This window comes from Ipomoea nil, unplaced genomic scaffold (assembly GCF_001879475.1).
Source record: "Ipomoea nil cultivar Tokyo-kokei standard unplaced genomic scaffold, Asagao_1.1 scaffold2848, whole genome shotgun sequence".
Taxonomy (NCBI): Eukaryota; Viridiplantae; Streptophyta; class Magnoliopsida; order Solanales; family Convolvulaceae; genus Ipomoea; species Ipomoea nil.
Window position 1 is genome coordinate 1741855 of NW_017619276.1, and position 21953 is coordinate 1763807.

Below are 21953 nucleotides of genomic sequence, written 5' to 3' on the forward strand. Positions count from 1 at the left end.
TACCATCACTCAGTAGAATATTACCCGACATGCTCAACAAATGAGAATAAGGACACACACTGGCAACACAAGCCTTCATAACATCACTCGTCACGAATAAGGAAACACACAACGGCACACATGCCTTCGTGACATCACCCATCACGAATTGATATTCCTTCCTTATGCCCGGTTCCAACCTTATGGCTACCCCCAACCTTATAGCTAGTTCTAACCTTTACCTCCAGAACCCCTGTACTTCTGAGTCCAACCTTATTCCTCCGGGACCGTCGTCCCCATCCACCAACAAACCACCAAAATTTTCCACCAACAAAAGTACACGAGGGTACCAATCACACACTTTGGCAACACATGCCTCCCAAGAAATACGTGAACCCATCACTCAAGTCACCAACTCCATAATCGCGTCATGGCCACCACGAGGACCATTGCCGTACCTTGGTGACTAATGCCCCATACCATTAATCGTGCAATCCAGGTACAGCCACACACACCACACGATCATTGGAATCAATCAACGGATCACAACGAAGATATGAAACCATACTCAACAAGGAAATGATCACAATCCGACAACAACGATGATCAACACAAGTCACCATCCATAATTGGAAAGAAGAAACCACACACGCTAGCATTTAAACACCAAACTAGCAAGTTTATCAAACGGGTAAATCAAACATAGTTCCGAAGAACACACAAGACTCATCATGGTTCAACGAATCACAAGGTTGAACACTTAGCAAGATTCAAGACACCAAAACCTACATGAAATCCTACCATATAGTTCTAGACATACGAAACATCAAGAAGACACTCAAAAGCCCAACAAAAGAACATCGGGAAGTCAAAACATCAATTACCGTGTCAAAAGAATCACGGGGAACAAATCCTCATACAACCACCATACCGTACCCGCGGGTGGGGCCACGGGTGGACCCCCACCCGTGGTTCTACCCGCGGGAACCAATGTTCCACACGCCAATACCCCGCGAGTGGGGCGGCGGGTGGACCCCTACCCGTCGTTCCCCCCGCGGGTACACAACCCTGAACAAAATAATTCCTTCGGGGATTTTCAACACCAAGCTCAAATTCGAGTCCAAAACATCCAAAATCTCACCAAATACAACAAAATGACTTGAATCAAAGGAATTGCCAAGCAATGGCATACAAGAACCTTAATAACAAGCTCTAGATATGCATTTTCACAAGACAACGCATCAACTCTCACATTTCATAGCAAAATCACATATAGAATCCAAGAAATCATCATATAGGTAAGCAAAATAGATTTTGTAGAGCATGAGTTACCTCTTGAAGACAAAACCTTCACTTAAAACACTTCCCAAAGCCCCTAACAAGGTTCACCTTCAACACCCACTTCAAAAACACACCAAAAGATCATAAAGATTTCATCTTTAGGAAAAGATACCTTAGAAAACACTAAAAACACAAAAGGAACATAGATCTTACCCTCCTAGATACTCAAGAGTAGGAAATGTGGAATCTTGGAGACAAACTTTGAAGATCTTGGAAAGCCTAAACTTAGCTAAGAGAGAAAGCTAGCTAGGATTTTAGAGAGAAGGAAGAGCTTTTGATTTCAAAGTGTTAGGAGAGAAATGAAAGATGTCTTCTAGGTTAGCTTGGAATACAATCATAAGGGAAATGTCTTCTTTACCCTTACTAAGATGAGAAAGGTGTAAGGGAACAAGGGAACTATTCACAAAGCTTTAGGTACTACACCTTGACTTGGGTTGACTAGTCAATTATTAGTCCCCGACTATTAAATTTTCAAGAATTTAAAGAATTAAATTACCAATTGGAGTAGGATTAATTACTTAATGAATCCCTAAATAGAATCCGGATTTACGGGGTGTCACATCCTCTCCCCCTTAAAAGAAGCTTCATCCCCGAAGCTTGGGTACAACGAATTAAAAAAAAACGGTGAAACGAAACAACAATGTGACAAGAGTGTTAAGAACATCCTTTTTTGTCAGAACTTAAAGAATTCAAAAGATACCTTCAGCCAAACTTTATCCCCAACCGCGAACTCTACTTGCCTTCTTGCGAAGTTGGCGTAGGACTTTTGACGATCTTGTGCCGCTTTCATTCTTTCCTGAATCTGTTTAATCTTCACTGTTGTATCATGCAAGTACTGCGGACCCAATACTACCGGATTGACCAAATTTTCCCAACACAACGGACTGCGACACTTTTGACCGTATAGTGCCTCATACGGTGCCATGCGTATGCTCGAGTGATAACTGTTGTTATAGGAGAACTCTATTAGATCCAGGTGATCCTCCCATGATCCTTGAAAATCCAGCATACATGCTCTCAACATGTCCTCGATGGTCTGAATGGTCCATTCCGTTTGTCCGTCTGTGGCTGGATGGAATGCGGTATTAAGATTCAGTTTGGTTCCCAAGGCTGCTTGCAAAGATTTCCAAAACTGAGATAAGAATCTTGGATCCCGATCGGAGACGATATCCCTTGGTACCCCATGATACTTCACCACCTGATTAACATAGGCTTGGGCCAACTGCATCATCGTCCAAGTTTCCTTCATCGCGATAAGTCGAGCAGTCTTGGTCAACCGATCAACTATCACCCAAATCTTGTCCTTGCCAGTGCGGGTCACCGATAAACCTCCCACGAAATCCATGGATATGGAATCCCACTTTCCTTGTGGAACTTCCAACGGCTGCACCAAGCCCTTGACACTACAACGCTCCGCTTTAACCTTTTGACAATTCAAGCATCTACCCACAAACACCCACTACCTCCTTCTTCATGTTGGGCCACGAAAAGAGGTTCTTCACATCCTTGTATAATTTGTCGCCTCCGGGATGTACCGAGTAGGGTGTATTATGGCCTTCTTCCAAAATCTGATGCTTCAACCGATCGCACGATGCAGGTACACATAAACGGCCCTCCTATCTCAACTCCCCGTCCGTAGATAACTCAAACGGTCCCCCTCTTCCTTTGGCCAGGTCATCTCTTGCTCTCATTAAGCTAGCATCCTTTAGTTGTTCCTCCTTGATCTCCTCCAAAAGTGTAGGTACGACCCTTAGGCTGAAAAGACGGACTTCTGACTCAACTTTGCCTTGGTCCACCACTTCTAGGTTCATCCTTTGAAGTTCCTTGCAAAGCTCGTCAGCCACTACCCAAATGGAACTAACGGCATGTTTGGATTTCCTGCTTAGAGCGTCCGCCACGACATTCGCTTTCCCTTCATGATACTGAATGTACAACTCATAGTCTTTGATGAGTTCCAACCACCGTCTTTGACGCATGTTAAGATCCTTTTGCGTGAAAATATACTTGAGGCTCTTGTGGTCCGTGAAGATCTTACAACGCACACCGTACAAGTAATGCCTCCAAATCTTCAAAGCGAAAACCACGGCTGCCAACTCTAAATCGTGCGTAAGGTAGTTCTCCTCATGCACTTTATGCTATCGTGAGGCATAAGTGATCACTCTCCCATTCTGCATCAACACGCAACCTAGTCCTTTCTTAGACGCATCGCTGTACACTTCAAACCCTTCCGTCCTGGATGGCAAGATTAACACTGGTGCGATCGTGAGCCTCTCTTTTAGTTCCCGGAACGCTAACTCGCAAGCTTGATTCCATTGGAAAGGCATGTCCTTCCTTAACAGCTTAGTCAATGGTTTAGCCACTTTGGCGAAATCCAACACAAACCTTCGGTAGTAACCAGCTAACCCAAGGAAGCTTCTCACTTCCGCCACGGTCATCGGCACGGTCCACTCCTTCACCGCCCAAACCTTATCCGGATCCACCGAGATGCCTTTGCTGTCTATCACATGACCCAAGAATGCCACGCTATCCTTCCAGAATTCACATTTCGAGAGCTTGGCGTACAACTATTTTCCCCTCAGAATCTGGAGTACTGTCCGGAGATGCCCTACATGCTCTTCTTTATCCCGAGAGTACACAAGGATGTCATCGATAAACACGATTACAAAATCGTCGAGATGAGGCTTGAATACGCAATTCATTAGATCCATGAATACTGCGGGGGCGTTTGTCAAACCGAACGGCATCACCGTGAACTCGTAGTGTCCGTAACGAGTCCGGAATGCGGCCTTAGGAATGTCCTTATCTGCCACCTTCAACTGATGATACCCAGATCTTAGGTCAATCTTAGAAAGCACTCCGGCGCCTCGGAGTTGATCAAACAAATCGTCGATCCGCGGTAGAGGGTACTTGTTCTTGATAGTGACTTGGTTCAACTCACGATAGTCGATGCACAGTCTCATGCTCCCATCTTTCTTCTTTACAAAAAGCTCCGGCGCTCCCCACGGCGACGTACTCGGCCAAATGTAGCCTTTGTCTAACAACTCCTGCAACTGGGTCTTCAACTCCTGCATTTCCTTGGGCGCTAACCGATAAGGAGCTTTCGATATAGGCGCCATACCAGGTACAAGATCCACTAAGAATTCAACTTCTCTCGGAGGAGGCATTCCCGGAATCTCCTCGGGAAAGACATCAAGGAACTCGCAAACAACGGGTATGGTCTGAGCTACATCCCCTTTCGCTTTCAGGATTTCGACTGAGCACAAAAAGATCTCATGGCCTTTCTCCACGTACTTTTTCATCTTCAACATCGACACTAACTTGATTCCTGGTTCTTCTGTTGATCCTCGGTATGACACCCTCTTCCCGCTTGGCCTTCTCAAAACCACTTTCTGCTCACCACACAAGATTTGAGCTCTGAACTGCCCTAGCCAGTCCATGCCCAGGACCACATCTACCCCGTCCAGGCCGAACTGGATCAGATTACTGGGAAAATCTTCTTCCCCGATGAGTATCTTAACGTCTTCGAAAATACGGTCCCAGGTTTTAACTTCTCCGGATGCCACCTTAACACTTAACTTCACTCCAACGCCTTCGGTTAAGCCTAGCTTCTTCACGAGTCCCGGAGATATGAATGAGTTGGACGCTCCGGAATCGAACAAGATTACCGCTGGGACAGCTTGCACAAGAAAAGTCCCGATTACAACATCACTACCTCCTGCCCGAGCTTCGTTTAAGATGAGGGTCTTCTCTTGAGATGACTCTTCCGTTGAGCTCTGGGTCCCTAACCCACTACTCCTTCTTAGATCACGAGGCGTCGGCAAGGTAGCTGCACTGGGGCTTATCTGAGTGGACGTGCCACTCCGAATCCACTGCTCGACTACGCTAGGAGCGTTACAAACTCCCGTCGTCCTAGGTTTCTTAGCCACATCACCCGTATCTTCGAACGTCGCGGTACACTGACGGGGAGGCATTGCAAAGCTTCTACAACAACAACACTGTTACAAACAAAGCAACAAGCAAGCAAACAACTGAAAACAACAGACAGCTCACCGCGCGTCCTAAGAGTCCTAAACTTAAACACTTAGATTCTTATGGTCGTCTTAAGGTTTCAAACCACACTTAACCACTTAGAACTTAGAAGTCTAGACTCTATCATCATTCGCTCAAACCTAGGCTCTGATACCAACTATAACACCCCTGATTTCCATGACAATTTAAACTTAAACATGCAAGATATCTAACCACGATATAAGCATACACAGCGGAAGTCTAACTATATAAACTGGAAAATGAGGAATGTTATGCCACGTCCACGCTAAGATGAACGCACAGGCGAGATCAACATCCACATAATCAGTCTAACAAAGGACAAGGTTAAAACAACAACAATTTACTGTTCATCAAAAAGGATCACAGGCCCAAAACAAAGCTAATAAGTCAGAGGCATCAACACAATCCATCACTAGATCGCGCTCGCCACTACTCGGGACCTGAAAATCACATAAATAAATGGGACGACGCCTGGTCAGCGAATGATGCTGGTAACCCACCAATACATGTCAATAGCATATATAGATAGGTAGTATATACAAAATCATTTCGAAACGGAATACTGTATATATAAGTTCAAACCACGGATAGAATTCAACCACATGACTCTATATCACTCACAACAAGAATAAGGGAAAACATCTCAAGACACCAAGACGTAACAATGACAACACAAGTAAGGCTCAAGGTATATTATACCATCACTCAGTAGAATATTTCCCGACATAATCAACAAATGAGAATAAGGACACACACTGGCAACACATGCCTTCGTAACATCACTTGTCACAAATAAGGAAACACACAACGGCACACATGCCTTCGTGACATCACCCATCACGAATTGATATTCCTTCCTTATGCCCGATTCCAACCTTATGACTACCCACAACCTTATAGCCAGTTCCAACCTTTACCTCCAGGACCCCTGTACTTCTGAGTCCAACCTTATTCCTCGAAGGACCGTCGTCCCCATCCACCAACAAACCACCAACAATTTCCACCATCAAAAGTTCACAAGGGTACCAATCACACACTTTGGCAACACATGCCTCCCAAGAAATACGTGAACCCATCACTCAGGTCACAAACTCCATAATCGCGTCATGGCCACCACGAGGACCACTGTCGTACCTTGGTGAGTAATGTCCCATACCATTAATCGTGCAATCCAGGTACAACCACACACACCACACCATCATAAGAATCAATCAACGGATCACAACGAAGATATGAAACCATACTCAACATGGAAATGATCACAATCCGACAACAATGATGATCAACACAAGTCATCATCCATAATTGGAAAGAAGAAACCACACACGCTAGCATTTAAACACCAGACTAGCATGCTTATCAAACAGGTAAACCAAACATAGTTCCGAAGAGCACACAAGACTCATCATGGTTCAACGAATCACAAGGTTTAACACTTAGCACGATTCAAGACACCAAAACCTACATGGAATCCTACCATATAGTTCTAGACATACGAAACATCAAGAAGACACTCAAAAGCCCAACAAAAGAACATCGGGAAGTCAAAACATCAATTACCGAGTCAAAAGAATCACGGGGAACAAATCCCCACACAACCACCATACAGTACCCGCGAAAACCAATGTTCCACACGCCAGTACCCCGCGTGTGGGGCGGCGGGTGGACCCCTACCCGCCGTTCCGCCCGCGGGTATACAAATCTGAATAGAATAATCCCTTCCGGGATTTTCAACACCAAGCTCAATTTCAAGTCCAAAACATCCAAAATCTCACCAAATACAACAAAATGACTTGAATCAAAGGAATAGCCAAGCAATGGCATACAAGAACCCTAATAACAAGCTCTAGATATGCATTTTCACAAGACAATGGATCAACACTCACATTTCATAGCAAAATCACATGTAGAATCCAAGAAATCATCATATAGATAAGCAAAATAGATCTTGTAGAGCATGGGTTACCTCTTGAAGACAAAACCTTCACTTAAAACACTTCCCAAAGCCCCTAACAAGGTTCACCTTCAACACCCACTTCAAGAACACACCAAAATATCATAAAGATTTCATCTTTAGGAAAAGATACCTTAGAAAACACTAAAAACACAAAAGGAACATAGATCTTACCCTCCTAGATGCTCAAGAGTAGGAAAGGCGGAATCTTGGAGACAAACTTTGAAGATCTTGGAAAGCCTAAACTTAGCTTGGAGAGAAAGCTAGCTAGGTTTTTAGAGGGAAGGAAGAGCTTTTGATTTCAAAGTGTTAGGAGAGAAATGAAAGATGTCTTCTAGGTTAGCTTGGAATACAATCATAAGGGAAATGTCTTCTTTACCCTTACTAAGATGAGAAAGGTGTAAGGGAACAAGGGAACTATTCACAAAGCTTTAGATACTACACCTTGACTTGGGTTGACTAGTCAATTATTAGTCCCCGACTATTAAATTTTCAGGAATTTAAAGAATTAAATTACCAATGGAGTAGGATTAATTACTTAATTAATCCCTAAATAGAATCTGGATTTACGGGGTGTCACAAGTTCAACATGCATGTAATGACTATTAACAACTCGTTTTGTCGGAGTGAATTATAATTTCACTCCCACCTAATTTTGAAGGCAAGTAAGTTTCATCGTTTGGTTGAAAAGAATTGTAATTTCATAAAATTGCAATTTCTTCATTTTTGTTGAATTAAAATCATATACCCCCCCCCCCCCCTAGTATTTATAATTTCATGAAATTGCATTTTCCTTAAGATATCATTGAGATAAAATTATGTACCCTTCTCTTTTCTAACATAAATTGATATTTCATTTGTATGTTCACCTCTCCCTCGCATCATATCGCGTAGTCTTCTTCCTCTATCTGGTTATCATATTCTTTATAAAAATCGATTGGTGATAAGTAGATGAACATTAATAATAATTAATTTAACCACACCCCTCTATGGTAAGCCACACATGTTACGTTTCGAATCGAGTACGTAGTGGATGGGTGCACTTTGCTGACCCCCACAATTATGAAAATAAATTACTGCATTAAAAATTATATAAAAATTACTATATCATAATTTATACAACCAATATTAAAAAATTTTATGAATTAAAATATATTTCCTTGCCTATGGGTTACGTTAAGAAATCTAGTCATTGCATTGAAGGACTTTATTAATGTATCTATCACTCACTATAGATGACCATATATAGAATAGAGACTCTAATTTGTGGAAAACTAGTCATGAAGATAGGGATTGATTCATTACTGGAAATTATGGAACTTCCGACCACCTGAAAGTGATCTTAAATCAAGTTGATATCAAAAAGTGGTCGGAAATAGCAACAAAGGTTTTTCCGGATACCAAAAGTGGTCGGAACAAGGCTTTCGACTTGATTTAAGATCATTTTTAGGTGATTGGAAATTCCATAATTTTCAGTAGTGATTATGTCATTGAATTACTCAGTTAATGTCTTTTTTGGTCCTAGATTTATTAAGGGTTAGACACTTTTAATCCACCTTAATAAATTTTTTCACATTTTAGCCACAGTTATTAGATGTTAGACACTTTTAATCTTCCGTAAGCTTATCAGTTTGTTCACCGTCAAAATGAAGGACATTTCTGTCATTTCACATGTTCTTCTCAGCCTTCATTTTTATGCTTTTCCCGCAACAATCTAAAGAAAAAAGCTCTAATTCCTACCTAAAAACTAAAAAACAATTTTTCATATACATTCATAAATTCATTTACGCATTTTCTTATTGAAGTTGATGGTAGTTGACCCAGTGTCTGAGGAAGCTCGACCGGCGGCAAGAACTATCACTGGAATTTTTGTTCTTTCTAGAAATTGTTCCAGAGTCATCTCTGCCTGCGACGGTCGTCTTAGATGATCAATCTGGACAAGAAAAAAATCAAAATAATAGTAGGAGGCTTCTGACAACTTTGCGTTCGTTTGCGTATGTGCTATCGACAGGGAGACCAAAATTCAATAAAAAAAATCAAAATAACAACTAACAACGAAATCAAGCAACGATGATCAATCCAGATTCAATTACTAGAGATCAATTTCAAAATGGCACATAACAGAATCTAGAGGCTAGAACATAGATTGAACAGAATACGCAGCGAATCAATCAATCACTGATGAACAATACGAATGCAGGTCTGCATTAGGGGAAGCTGATTGTAACAATTGAGGAGGTGGAGTGGAGAAAATTGGCTAAGATTGAAGAAAAACATACCTTGATGGCAATTCCTCGAAGGGGAGACCAACAGTGGATACGGGTAGGGCAAAATTCCAGGCATTCTTCCCTCTCTTTGGTTCAGCGCACATCGGAGCACTGGATGCGAGGTATATACTGATTAGATTCACATCATAGAACAATTGTGAGCAGGTGTTAGTAGGTGGTCGCCGGAATGGATCGGAATACAAGAAAGGACTTGTGGTTTGCTGTGATTTAACTCATTATCCTAAAATTGTAATATCACTTGGCTCTAGATTTGGCGATGGGTTGAACAATGTGATTGAGCGTGGCTAAAGTCAAGATATAAGATGAATTTGTTGAAGCCTAGATATGATGATTTATGGATTGAAATTGCAAATGGAGAAGGAGAGGTGAGGGTTTTGGGCAGAGGATTGAATACAAGCATGTTCCTGCCTTATGTTCTAGGTAGACTACAAGTATCCAACCCCTAATAAGTCTAGGACCACAAAAGGCATTAACTCTTGAATTACTACATATAAATTAAGGAAAATACATTTTAATCCTTCAATTATTACACACACACACATAATTTATATATATATATATATATATATATATATATATATATATATATATATATATATATATATATATATATCAGGGTTGCAAAAATCTCGCTTAGGCACCGAGTAATCGGCGCCTAGGCGCTAGGCGTCCCTAGACCGTGGCGATTTCTCCCCTAGGCTCCCGCCTAGGAGACGGGCCGCCTAGCGCCTAACTCGACCGATTACGCCGAGTTTACTCGTCAATTTCTGTCGAGTTAGCCGAGTTAACCTGGCCGGCTTGACCTTGCTAATTTTCTTCATATATATATATATATATATATATATATATATATATATATATATATATATATATATATATATATATATATATATATATATATATATAGGGTTAGGTTCTTGTGAGAACAGGTCTTCCTGTGCAGTCAGTGCGTCATACACCATTAGAGGTATGCATAAATGCACCACACAGTGTTCGAAAATACACCATTATTTGTGGTGTATTTTATTTTTTTTTTTGTGGTGCATTTTTTAGCATTTCATTCTGGTGTATTCTCGAACACTGTATGGTGCATTTATGCATACCTAATGGTGTATGCCGCACTGATCGCACATTAAGTTTCAACAAAAAACACACCTTAATTATTATTATTATTATTGTTATTATTATTATTATTATTAATTTCGTACTTTGAATTGGCACTACATTCCAATTAGCATAGAAGCTTCATTAGAAAATAATGTTATTCATTCTTCATGCCCGTAAAGTACGCAATTGAAACCAACTAAGTCAATGCATTAACTAGTGGCTGATGAATTCAAAATCTAAAACATTATATAGAATTTAATTATTAATTTTGATAATGTAAATAATCTCTAACTTTAAAGGGTAAACACATAAATTATGTTTAAATAAGTAAAGTAAATAGAAAAGATAGAAGATAATGATAAGTAAAATAAGATGATAATGAATGTAATCATAGTAATATGGTTATAGTGAGATATAACTAAATAGATGATGGATGATTCTGTTTTCCATTTTAAAAACAGTTTTTAAGTGTGTTTCAGTTTTCCAGAAATTTTCAGAAATTATTTTCAGTTTTCAAAATGAAAACTGTGTTAGTAATTAAACATGTTTTCTGTTTTCTATTTTTCAGTTTCCGGAAATTTCCAGTTAGTAAACGGCCCCTAAAATTTCCAGTACTTTAATAATAAAGAATAAGGTCTAAATTGGTCACTAAAGAAAGTGTAATTAGGTCATTGAACAAAAAAAAGGTACAATTAGACCACTAAATACCTCATATATATATATAATTTCATCAGATAGCAGGTTACCATTCTTTTTCATCAAATTATCTGCTTACGTGGATGATGTATTGACATTTTAAATAATTTTTAATAATAAATTTTAAAAATAAAAATTAAATTTTTTTAACGCAGCCACCCCCTTCCCCCCTGAGGAGGGGGAAGGAGGTGGCCAGCGGCCACCCATGTGTTTTTTTATTATTAAAAATTATTTAAAATAATATTAATAATTTTTAATATTATTATTATTATTATTATTAATTAAAAAAAAAAAAAAAAAAAAAAAAAAAAACTTTGACTTGGGAAGTTGGCATATTACGAAAGAAGCTTGATTGGACAATGAAGTTACACATACATTTCCCATATGCATGTGGACTGCGCAATATTCCGTTCTAATCTAGACATGGAAAGTTTCATGGGAAACTAAACTCACACACATTTTAGGACTTTGTAGTACAATGGTACCGCATTACTTCTTTATGTGAGAGGTGATAGGTTCGAGCCTCAATAGAGGCATTTGATGTAATTGGGTATCCCCTTCCTAAAAAAAAACCATTCACATACATTTTTCAATGCCCGTAAACTATGCATTACAATTTTTTTGGTTTCGTTTCGGAGTGAATTATAATTTCACTCCCACCTAATTTTGAAGGTAAGCAATTTTCTTCGTTTAGTTGTAGAGATCAAAATTGCAATTTCGTAAAATTGCAATTCATTCATTTTCACGAAATTAAAATCATATGCCTTCCCTTAGTATTTATAATTCCATGGGAATTGGGTGCAATTTCCTCAAGATACCATAGAGATAAAATTATCCTTCTCTTTTGTAATCTAAATTGATATTTTATTTGTCCGTTCACCTCTTCCTCACATCGCGTGTCTTCTTCCTCTATCTGGTTGTTATATCTTTGATAAAACTAATGGGTGATAAGTAGATAGACATTAACAATTTAACCACATCCTCCATGATAAGCTACACAACGACAAAACGTCATGTCTTCAATCGAGTAGGGGCTGCACTTTGCTGACCCGGCTGATGCCCAATAATTATGACAATAAATTACTACATTCAAAATTATAAAAAAAGTTACTATATCATAATTATTTATACAAAAAATATTAAAAGTTTTCATGAATTAATTAAATATTTTTCCTTGCTCATGGGTTACGTTAAGAAACCTAGTCAATGCATGCAAAGACTTTATTAATGTACCTAGCTATCACTCACTATAGATGACCATAGAATAGAGTCTCTACTTTAATTTGTGGAAAATTAGACAACAAGATAGGGATTGATTATGACATTGAATTACTACATATATGCCCCCGTTTGGTAAAAAATTAGTTTATAGGTTAAATTTGACTTATTTGATCACTATTAATTATTTGATTTGGTTAAAATATCAATATAAGTGTTTGGTTAATTAGCTTTTTGCAACTCCAAAATGCTAAAATTCAAAAAGTTATTCCAAACAACTTTTTCAATTAGCTTTTTCAGAAAAAAAAATTATACCAAACAACTATCAGATAACAGCTAATTTACCAAACACTTTTCTACAGCAGTTAATGTTATCAACTAGTTATACCATCTAATTAACACAATCAGCTAACAACTATCAGCTAACAACCATCTACCAAACAGGGCCATAAATTACTGTTGTTGTTGTTATTATTATCATTATTAGTTAAAAGGGATTATAATTATTTTTGTACTTTGAATACATTCGCACTATTAGAAAATAAAGCTATACATACATTTTTTTTATGCCCTTTACGCATTAGAAACCAACTAAGTCAATGCATTAACAATACATGCATACAAACACTGCACTGTACTATTAAAAGTCTTATTATTGGAAACCCAAAAATGTAAATAGAGATTGATTATGACATTAAATTACTACATAAAAAATTATATAAAAATTACTATATCATAATTTATAGAACAAATATAATTAATTAATATGACATTAAATGTACATTTCTAGTTCTTTAAGGACTAGTCAATTTTGTTACCCAAAAGAGGTACCTACAATTCAGCAAAGGATTAGTCACTGTGTTCGACGGTGGAAACTCTGGGTATACCAAAAAAAAAAAAAAATTGTTACACTGGTATTTGAATTGGAAAATTATCTTCAAACGTGTTAATTATTATTATTATTATTATTATTATTATTATTATTATTATTATTACTATTATTATTAGGATTAATATTTGATGCACCGTCGGTGTATGGATGCTATACAACGGCGGTGAATGAGGAGATGACACATCATCAAAAATAAAATTAATATTAATCGGGTCCTTTTTTGCAAAATATCTAAGACTTGTATTTTTTTAGGAAACTTTTTTATTTCTAATTAACAAAATATATCTACTTTCCTAAATATATTTATTACTTAATTATTATGCTATATATAATTATCTAATTATTAATAGGATTACTAATGATAAAAGTGTATCGCTGAAACCTTCAAATTAACATTAACATTGTAAATAAATTTCCTATTATTAATCCTAATATAAAAATAAATTCCTATTGTTGATTCTATCGAAATTTAAAAATAAATTTCACTAAAATTAAAGAATTCTTAATTAAGAATTGTAATTGATATATAAAAATAAATTTCTAAATTATTATATTTATAATTAAGAATTTTTTGATTTTTTAATTAACAAAAACTATCGGATTTCCTGTATCTATCTTTAACTCCTAAATTTATTTAAACCTCTCTAAACTCCTAAATTTAAATTACAACCTTAGTCACTATTAGAAACAATTGCAATATCTTGTAAGAATATATATTCATCAAATAAGTTGGGTCAAAAGTCACAACATCTCCAAAAAATTTATAAGTCACTCTAGACCTAGAATCAACCCAAAAATTAAACAATTCGCTAGTTGACCTTCTGTGTCCATTTGTATTGCATAAAAAAATACTAGATTTTTAGATTGACAGTGACACTAAAAATAATTCAACATTGTTTGTGCATCTCCTTTCTCAAGTTGCTTTTGCCTTTTGTTACTTAAATAATTTTGAATATCTCGCTCAGTACAACCGGCCCTATCTATTCCTCCAGATTTAGTAACCAAAACTGGCATTATTTTACTAGTACGTATTCCAAATTCATCAAGCACGTCGATCAAATTCCTTTGAGATTTTGTCCTCTTTCTATGAACTCGATGAAATCGAGCACTACTAGGAGAAGCAAGCACATGACTATGATCTTTAGTAAATTTAGATATTATCCATTTGTCTTCGTCTTTTCTATATACATAAATTATGACTTTGCATCCCATGCGTGTTTCATCATATGGAGGTTTTTTCTTATTGTTTCGCTCTAAGTATTTTTTTTTTGCACGGTAACCTTGCTTTGAACAAACAAACTCTTGTCGAATAACCATTTGATTATTTCTAGACTTTACTATGCGGCTTTGCGAATTCCAAAACCTTCATGTTTTGCATAATTAGTATAGCACATTAAAGCATCATCTAGTGATTGAAACTCCATTCCCTACATAACTCTATTGTGTCATTATTCACATCATTCTTCGCATTTGCACGGACATTTTGTTCAATCTCACATATATTAAATTCACCATTATTCACCAATTCATCATGATTGCTTTTACTCAATTCTGTTGTAATTTTACAACCGTGATCTTCTTCAATTTTGACTATATTATGGTCTTTATCATGGAAAGTAGCCATTATTAATCTATAAAGAAATATATAAAGGGATTAGAACACAAGTGAACCCATGAATAGTGGCATATTTTAGGTTAAAGACTATTGTCACCAAGTACCAAAATAGTAAAAAGAGAAAACATATGAGAGATGAAAAATATAGTCATTACAATGTTCATCATTCTTAGCCACTAACAAAATTATGCATATTATGCTCTTAAAATTTAAGACCCAAAATCCACAAATCAAGTTACAAACTCGATCAACCTTTCCACTTTATATAAAAAATATAGCTTTTTAGAGTTTACAAATTATAAAAAATAAAAAAAAATAAAAATCAATAGCTTACAAGAGAATTTCAACAATAAAAAATCAATATAAAAAAAAAAAAAAAAACTTACCGAAGTGAACTCTTTACTAATGGAATACTAATAAAGATTTTGATAGAGAGAAAAGATTGACAGATTGAGTTCTTCTGACAGAGACAATTTGAATTTTGATGAATATATATTCTTACAAGATGTCTTATTTTCAAAAAAAATATATATTCTTACAAGATGTTGCAATTGTTTCTATTAGTGACTAAGGTTGTAATGTAAATTTAGGAGTTTAGGGGTTTAAATAGATTTAGGAGTTAAAATAGATATAAGAAATCCGATGGTTTTTGTTAATTAAAATTCAAAAATTCTTAATTACAAATATAATAATTTTAAAATTTATTTTTATATAGCAATTACAATTCTTAATTAAGAATTCTTTAATTTTAGTGTTCAAAGATAAATTTATTTTTAAATTTCGATAAAATCAATAATAGGAATTTATTTTTATATTAGAATTAATAATAGGAAATTTATTTACATTGTTAATGTTAATTTGAAGGTTTCAGCGACACACTATTATCATTAGTATTAATAATTAAGATAATTAGACATATATATAATAATTAAGTAATAAATATATTTAGAAAAGTAGATATATTTTGTTAATTAGAAATAAAAAGTTTCCTAAAAAAATACAAGTCCTAGATATTTTATAAAAAAGGACCCGATTAATATTAATTTTATTTTTAATGATGTGTCATCTCCTCATTCACCGCCGTTGTATAGCATCTATACACCGACGGTGCATCAAATATTAATCCTTATTATTATTTTACAATTTTGGTATTTTGCCTTAATAATTTACTTCAACCTTCCTTTTAATTCCTCAAGTATATATTACACAAATTTCACACAAGTTAATATTATATTATTGGGAAAATGACACTTTTTCCCCCTATGTTATATACTTATAGCACTTTTTCCCCCTCAATTATTTATGTAAGCACATTAGCCCACTCAATTATTTTAAAAGTGGTGGTTTTTCCCCCTAATATATTAAATTGACATTTCTACCCTTAAAGTAAACATTTTATTTATTTTACTTCTCCAACAAATTATTGCGTATATGTAGTGATTACCACGGTTCGGTTCGAACTGAACCAGACACTATAGCAATCGAATTAAAAGTTTTCAGTTATGATTCAGATCTAGAACCCAATATTTGGATTTCAATTTATTAAATTTAAGAATAAAAAAAAAAACTGGATCATGAACCGGCGGTTCCGGATCCCGTTCGCGATTTTGAACCGTCTTTATTTTAAAATTTTATTTTTTATTTTAAAATAGTTTAAATTCAACAATAAATATATTTTATTTTTTCAGTTCGGAACATGAACCGGCCATTCCAGTTCGCGATTTTAATAAACTCTAAATATCGCGTTTTGATTATAAATTGTAATTGGAATATTTTGGTTTGGTTACTATAGTATCTGGTTTGAACCAAATTATAGTAATAATTTATTGGAGAATAAAAATAAATGAAATATTTATTTTAAGGGTAAATATGTCTATTTAACATTTCAGGGGGAAAAAGAGCCACTTAAATAATTGAGGGGGAAAAAGTGCTATAAGTATATAACATAGGGGGAAAAAGTGCCATTTTTCCTATATTATTTGTGTCTTTTCAAGCATACAAATAGTACAATAATTGCCTGCTTGACAACAAGTTAATAGATTTTGTTTCAGTTTTTTTTTTTCAAAAATGTAAAAAATAAGAATTAAAGAATTGAGTATTCACTTTTTATTGGTTCTTAAGCTAAAAAATCTTTAAAATATACTTATTATTTTTCATGAATTATAATTTTTTCCTTGCCCATGGTTTATTACGTGAAAGAGACCAAGTCAATGCATGCAAACACTATATCAATATACCTATCACTAACTATCGATAACCATAGAATTGAGACTCTTATTTGTGAAAAACTAGCCATGAGATAGGGATTATATTGATTATGACATTAAATTACTACATATAAATTAAGGAAAATACATTAACAATTTATATCCTGCACCAGGGCGCGCATTGCATTGTGCGCCCTGATGCACAGGGACGGAGCCAGAAATTCGGTTGAAGGGGGGCGAAGAAGTAGAGACGGATTCAGAAAATTTTTTCAAGCGAAACATTAAAACAAAAGAGATAATTTAAAAAAAAAAATAAACACATCTCATTATTAATATAAAAGAATGTTATATATATGTGTGTGTATTAAATATTAAAAAGCTTTTAAAAACGTGACTAAAACTGTTGAAGCCAACTATAAAACTACGTTAATGCCAGCACCCTTATCCTTTATCATAACTCAACATATGCTCAACCAACTCATCTAAATCAACTCTTATTGACATTCAATAGTTTTATTTTACTAATACTAACACATGTACTATAGATACATATATACATACAAAAATTATATATGGGGTGGGGGTGGGGTGAGGGGGGCAGCTGCCCCCTGCCCCCCTTTGGCTCCATCCCTGCTGATGCAAAACGACGTCGTTTCAGTTTTTTTTTTTTTTTTTTTTTTTTCGCTACCCCTATGTTGGCGGTTAATTTTCTTTTAAAAAAAATCTCATGTTCAAAAATGTACATAATTTTATACTAGAATACACATAATTGTATACATGAATATACATAATTGTATAACAAAATACACATACTTTTTTTTAAAAAACATAATACATAATATACATAAACTTTTAACATAATTAACATCCTCTTAACATAATACATATAAATTTCCTGTTTCGGATATACATAATTGTATAAAAAGATTTACATGATTGTATAAAAAATGTACATAATTGTATAAACAAATACACATAATTTATAAACAAATACACATAATCACGTCAACTCCCTACATAACTTACCAAAACGACATCATTTTTGGAGGCGCGGTGCACACAGTTCTATGCGTGCCGTGGTGCAGGGTATAACGATTATATTGTCAAATGGGAGGGTGTTACCTGTGATATTTTCCCACTGGACACTTAGGGTGTGTTTGGTTGGTGGGTTTTGCCCATAGGAATGGGTATGAAAGTGATTGTTGTTGTTTGGTTGATAGGTTTTTAGAACACTACTATGGGTTTCGAATACCCCATCAATTAAAAAACTCATATCCAAATAAAATAAGGGTTTCATTCCCTTATTCATTCTCAAGCACTACTACTATTAGTTACCATTCCCATTGCACCCTACTACCAAACATGTTAAATACCTTCACCAAAACTCATTACCATTACTAAGTATTTGATACCCATTCCGATTTAGATTTCAATTTCTATGTGCGAACCAAACACACCCTTATATTCCTCTATATTTTTTTTTTGAAGGTATATTCCTCTATATAAATACACATAACATTTCAATTCTTGCAAACCAAACAAAAACATGAAATAAAGCCATTTGCTCTACTTCTTCTTCATATTCTTGTTTACTTTGGAGAAAATATCATTTTTAGTCCCTCGACTATAATACATGTATCAATTTTAGTCCTTGACTATTAAAATTTTCAAATTAGGTGCATGACTATTCAATTTGATTAACATTTAGTCCTTGACTATTAACATTTTCAAATTAGGTGCATGACTATTCAATTTGTATCACATTTAGTCATGCCGTTAAATTTTCCGGTCAAATTCCCGCCCGAGTCACTAGTAACCGGCTAATTTATTTAATTTTTATTTTAAAAATTATTTTACTAATTTTTAAATTAAAAAAAAAAACTTAAAAAAAAAGAAAAAAAAAAAAGGAAACGCTGGCCACCCCCCACCCTCCTTCGTCAGACTAGGCCGATGGCTACTTCCAATTCAAGTTATGTCCCTCCATAATATGTCAATTATCAATGTCACCCCTGAATTATTAGTGGTGTAAATGTTGCCCCTCAATTTTCAAAACGGTACATACATATATTGCCCCGTCCGTACCTTACCGGAAGGGCAACATATATACCGTTTTGAAAAATGAGGGGCAACATTTAAATTATGGGAGGGCACTATATGTACCGTTTTGAAAATTGAGGAGCAACATTTACACCACTAATAATTTAGGGGTGACATTGATAATTGACATATTATGGAGGGGCATAAATTACAATTTAAATTAATTTTTTTTTTGAAAGTTACTGGCTCTATTACATTGTAGTATCTGTTCATATACTTTCTCAACCTATTGAAACACAAAGAACCAATAACGCCTCCACTGAGGCTCGAACTTATAATCTTCCAAATGAATATAGTACGTAACAGAAACCTTAAAAATGAAAATTTCCTCTTTTTTAAGTTGGATCAATTTTATTTTTTTGTCTAAATTAAAGTTAACAGTTTATCTAATTAATATTATTTCAATATTTGAAGTCCGAATATTAAATTATCAATTTTTAAAAATTTTAAATTTTTTTACAACTAATGTCTGATAACGGCTGGTTGACTGATTCAAATTACATACTACTAATAGATTTGCTTCTGCTTCTTCCACTCCCACAGAACACTTATATTCCACTATAAATAAATACACATAACAATTCAATTCTTGCAAATTAAACCAAACAAAATCAAATAAAAACATGAAAGAAAGCCATTTGCTCTACTACTTCATCATTTTCTTGTTTACTTTATATGTCTCCTCTTCTTCTTCTTCTTCTTCTTCTTCGAAGCATCACCTCTGCTCTCCTGCTGATGCCTCTCTGCTATTGCATTTCAAAAACCATTTTAACATTAATGAATCTCTGTCATCCATATGTGAGGACCACTACTTTGGGACATTAGAGGGGTTAATTATTGCTCGCCAACCAATAAAGAAGTTAAATTGGGATGAGGGCTCAGATTGTTGCAAATGGGAGGGTGTTACCTGTGATGCCTCCACCGGCCATATCATTGCCTTGGACCTTAGCTGCAGCAATCTTCATGGATCCATCAACGCTAACACCACCCTTTTCCAACTTTATCACCTTCAAAGCCTCAATCTTGCCTATAATGGTATTCTCTATGGCTGGTACTGGTCTCTCATGTACCATACCAAGGAATATATCTGCTCCATTACGATATTTAGATCTTTCACTGAACAATATAGTTGACTCCATTCCTGAAAGCATTTTCCAACTGTCGAAGTTAGAATCACTTATTCTTTCTCATAACTCGGAGCTAGTTGGTTCATTGCCAAAGCTCGGTTGGAATTGCAATCAAACATTACAAGTGTTAGATCTTAGTTTCACAAATATTTCTGGAGAGCTACCAAATTCAATTAGCAATCTCATATCCTTAAAGCATTTTTTCTTAGTCGCAGTAGTTTTTCCGATTTTATTCCACAATCAATTGGCAACCTAACACATTTAAAAGTAATATATTTTCATGCTAACAAATTTAGTGGTAGTGTCCCATCAACAATCTCAAATTTGAACCAACTAACTTATTTAGGCCTTCAATCCAACCATTTTGAAGGAGAAGTTCCAGATATTTTTTCTAACCTCCAAGAGCTCATCTATTTATGTCTCGCTGAAAACATTTTCTATGGTCGTTTCCCTTCTTCAATTGTAAACCTTACCCAACTTGAATTTTTACATTTATCTGGAAATTCACAAATTGGTCCTCTCTCTTGTGTTGCGAACGGACTCCAAAAACTCCAAGCGTTATACCTGTATGAAAACACACTAAATGGCACTATACCTCCATGGGTTTTTTGCATTCCTTCTTTACTCTATTTGGGCCTTGACCGAAATAAGTTTACTGGGAGTCTTCCTGAGATTTCATGCAAATCATCATTACGAGAAGTTGATTTATCTAATAATCAACTAGATGGTCTGATCCCTCATTCAATTTCAAAACTTCTTCATGCAGAGTTCCTTCTCTTGGCATCCAACAATTTCAGAGGCACTATACCTCCTTGTATTTTTAACATTCCCTCTTTACTAATAATCAACTAGATGGTTTGATCCCTCATTCAATTTCAAACATTCTTCATGCAAGAGTCCTCAACTTTGCATCCAACAATTTTAGTGGTGATCTTTCTGTGCTTAATCTTCACTCCAACCAACTCCAAGGACCTTTAGATATTGCCATATGCAACTTGAGTGCGCTTGAGTTTTTGATCTTAAAAAATAACAAGCTCAGTGGCAGAATCCCACAATGCCTCGGTGAACATCAAAACCTTGTTGTGTTGGACTTGGGAATGCATAACTTCAACTGGATTTTTCCCACCATGTTTGCAAAGGAAAACAACTTAACAACCATAGCTTTGAATGGAAATCAACTCCGAGGACCTATTCCAAGATCTTTGGTCAATTCCAGTAAACTAGATGCTCTTGATTTGGGAAACAACAAGTTACAAGATACATTTTCAATCTGGCTTGGGAATCTTCTAGAGTTACAGGTTTTAGTATTGAGATCTAATAGACTGTATGGACCCATAACATCATTCAGGAACTTTAGAACCTATTTTGGGCAATTTATATCC

The 21953-nt window shown here is 35.5% G+C and overlaps 1 long non-coding RNA gene across 1 annotated transcript; it reads right to left on the minus strand.

Annotated features, from left to right (window-relative positions):
• Positions 1-8989: 8989 nt before the first annotated feature.
• LOC109160518 lies at positions 8990-10003 on the minus strand. Its single transcript, XR_002050754.1, has 2 exons — positions 9604-10003; positions 8990-9257 (listed from the first exon to the last, which is right to left on the minus strand). It is a non-coding gene; the product is annotated as an uncharacterized LOC109160518 (long non-coding RNA).
• Between the last annotated feature and the right edge of the window lie 11950 nt (positions 10004-21953).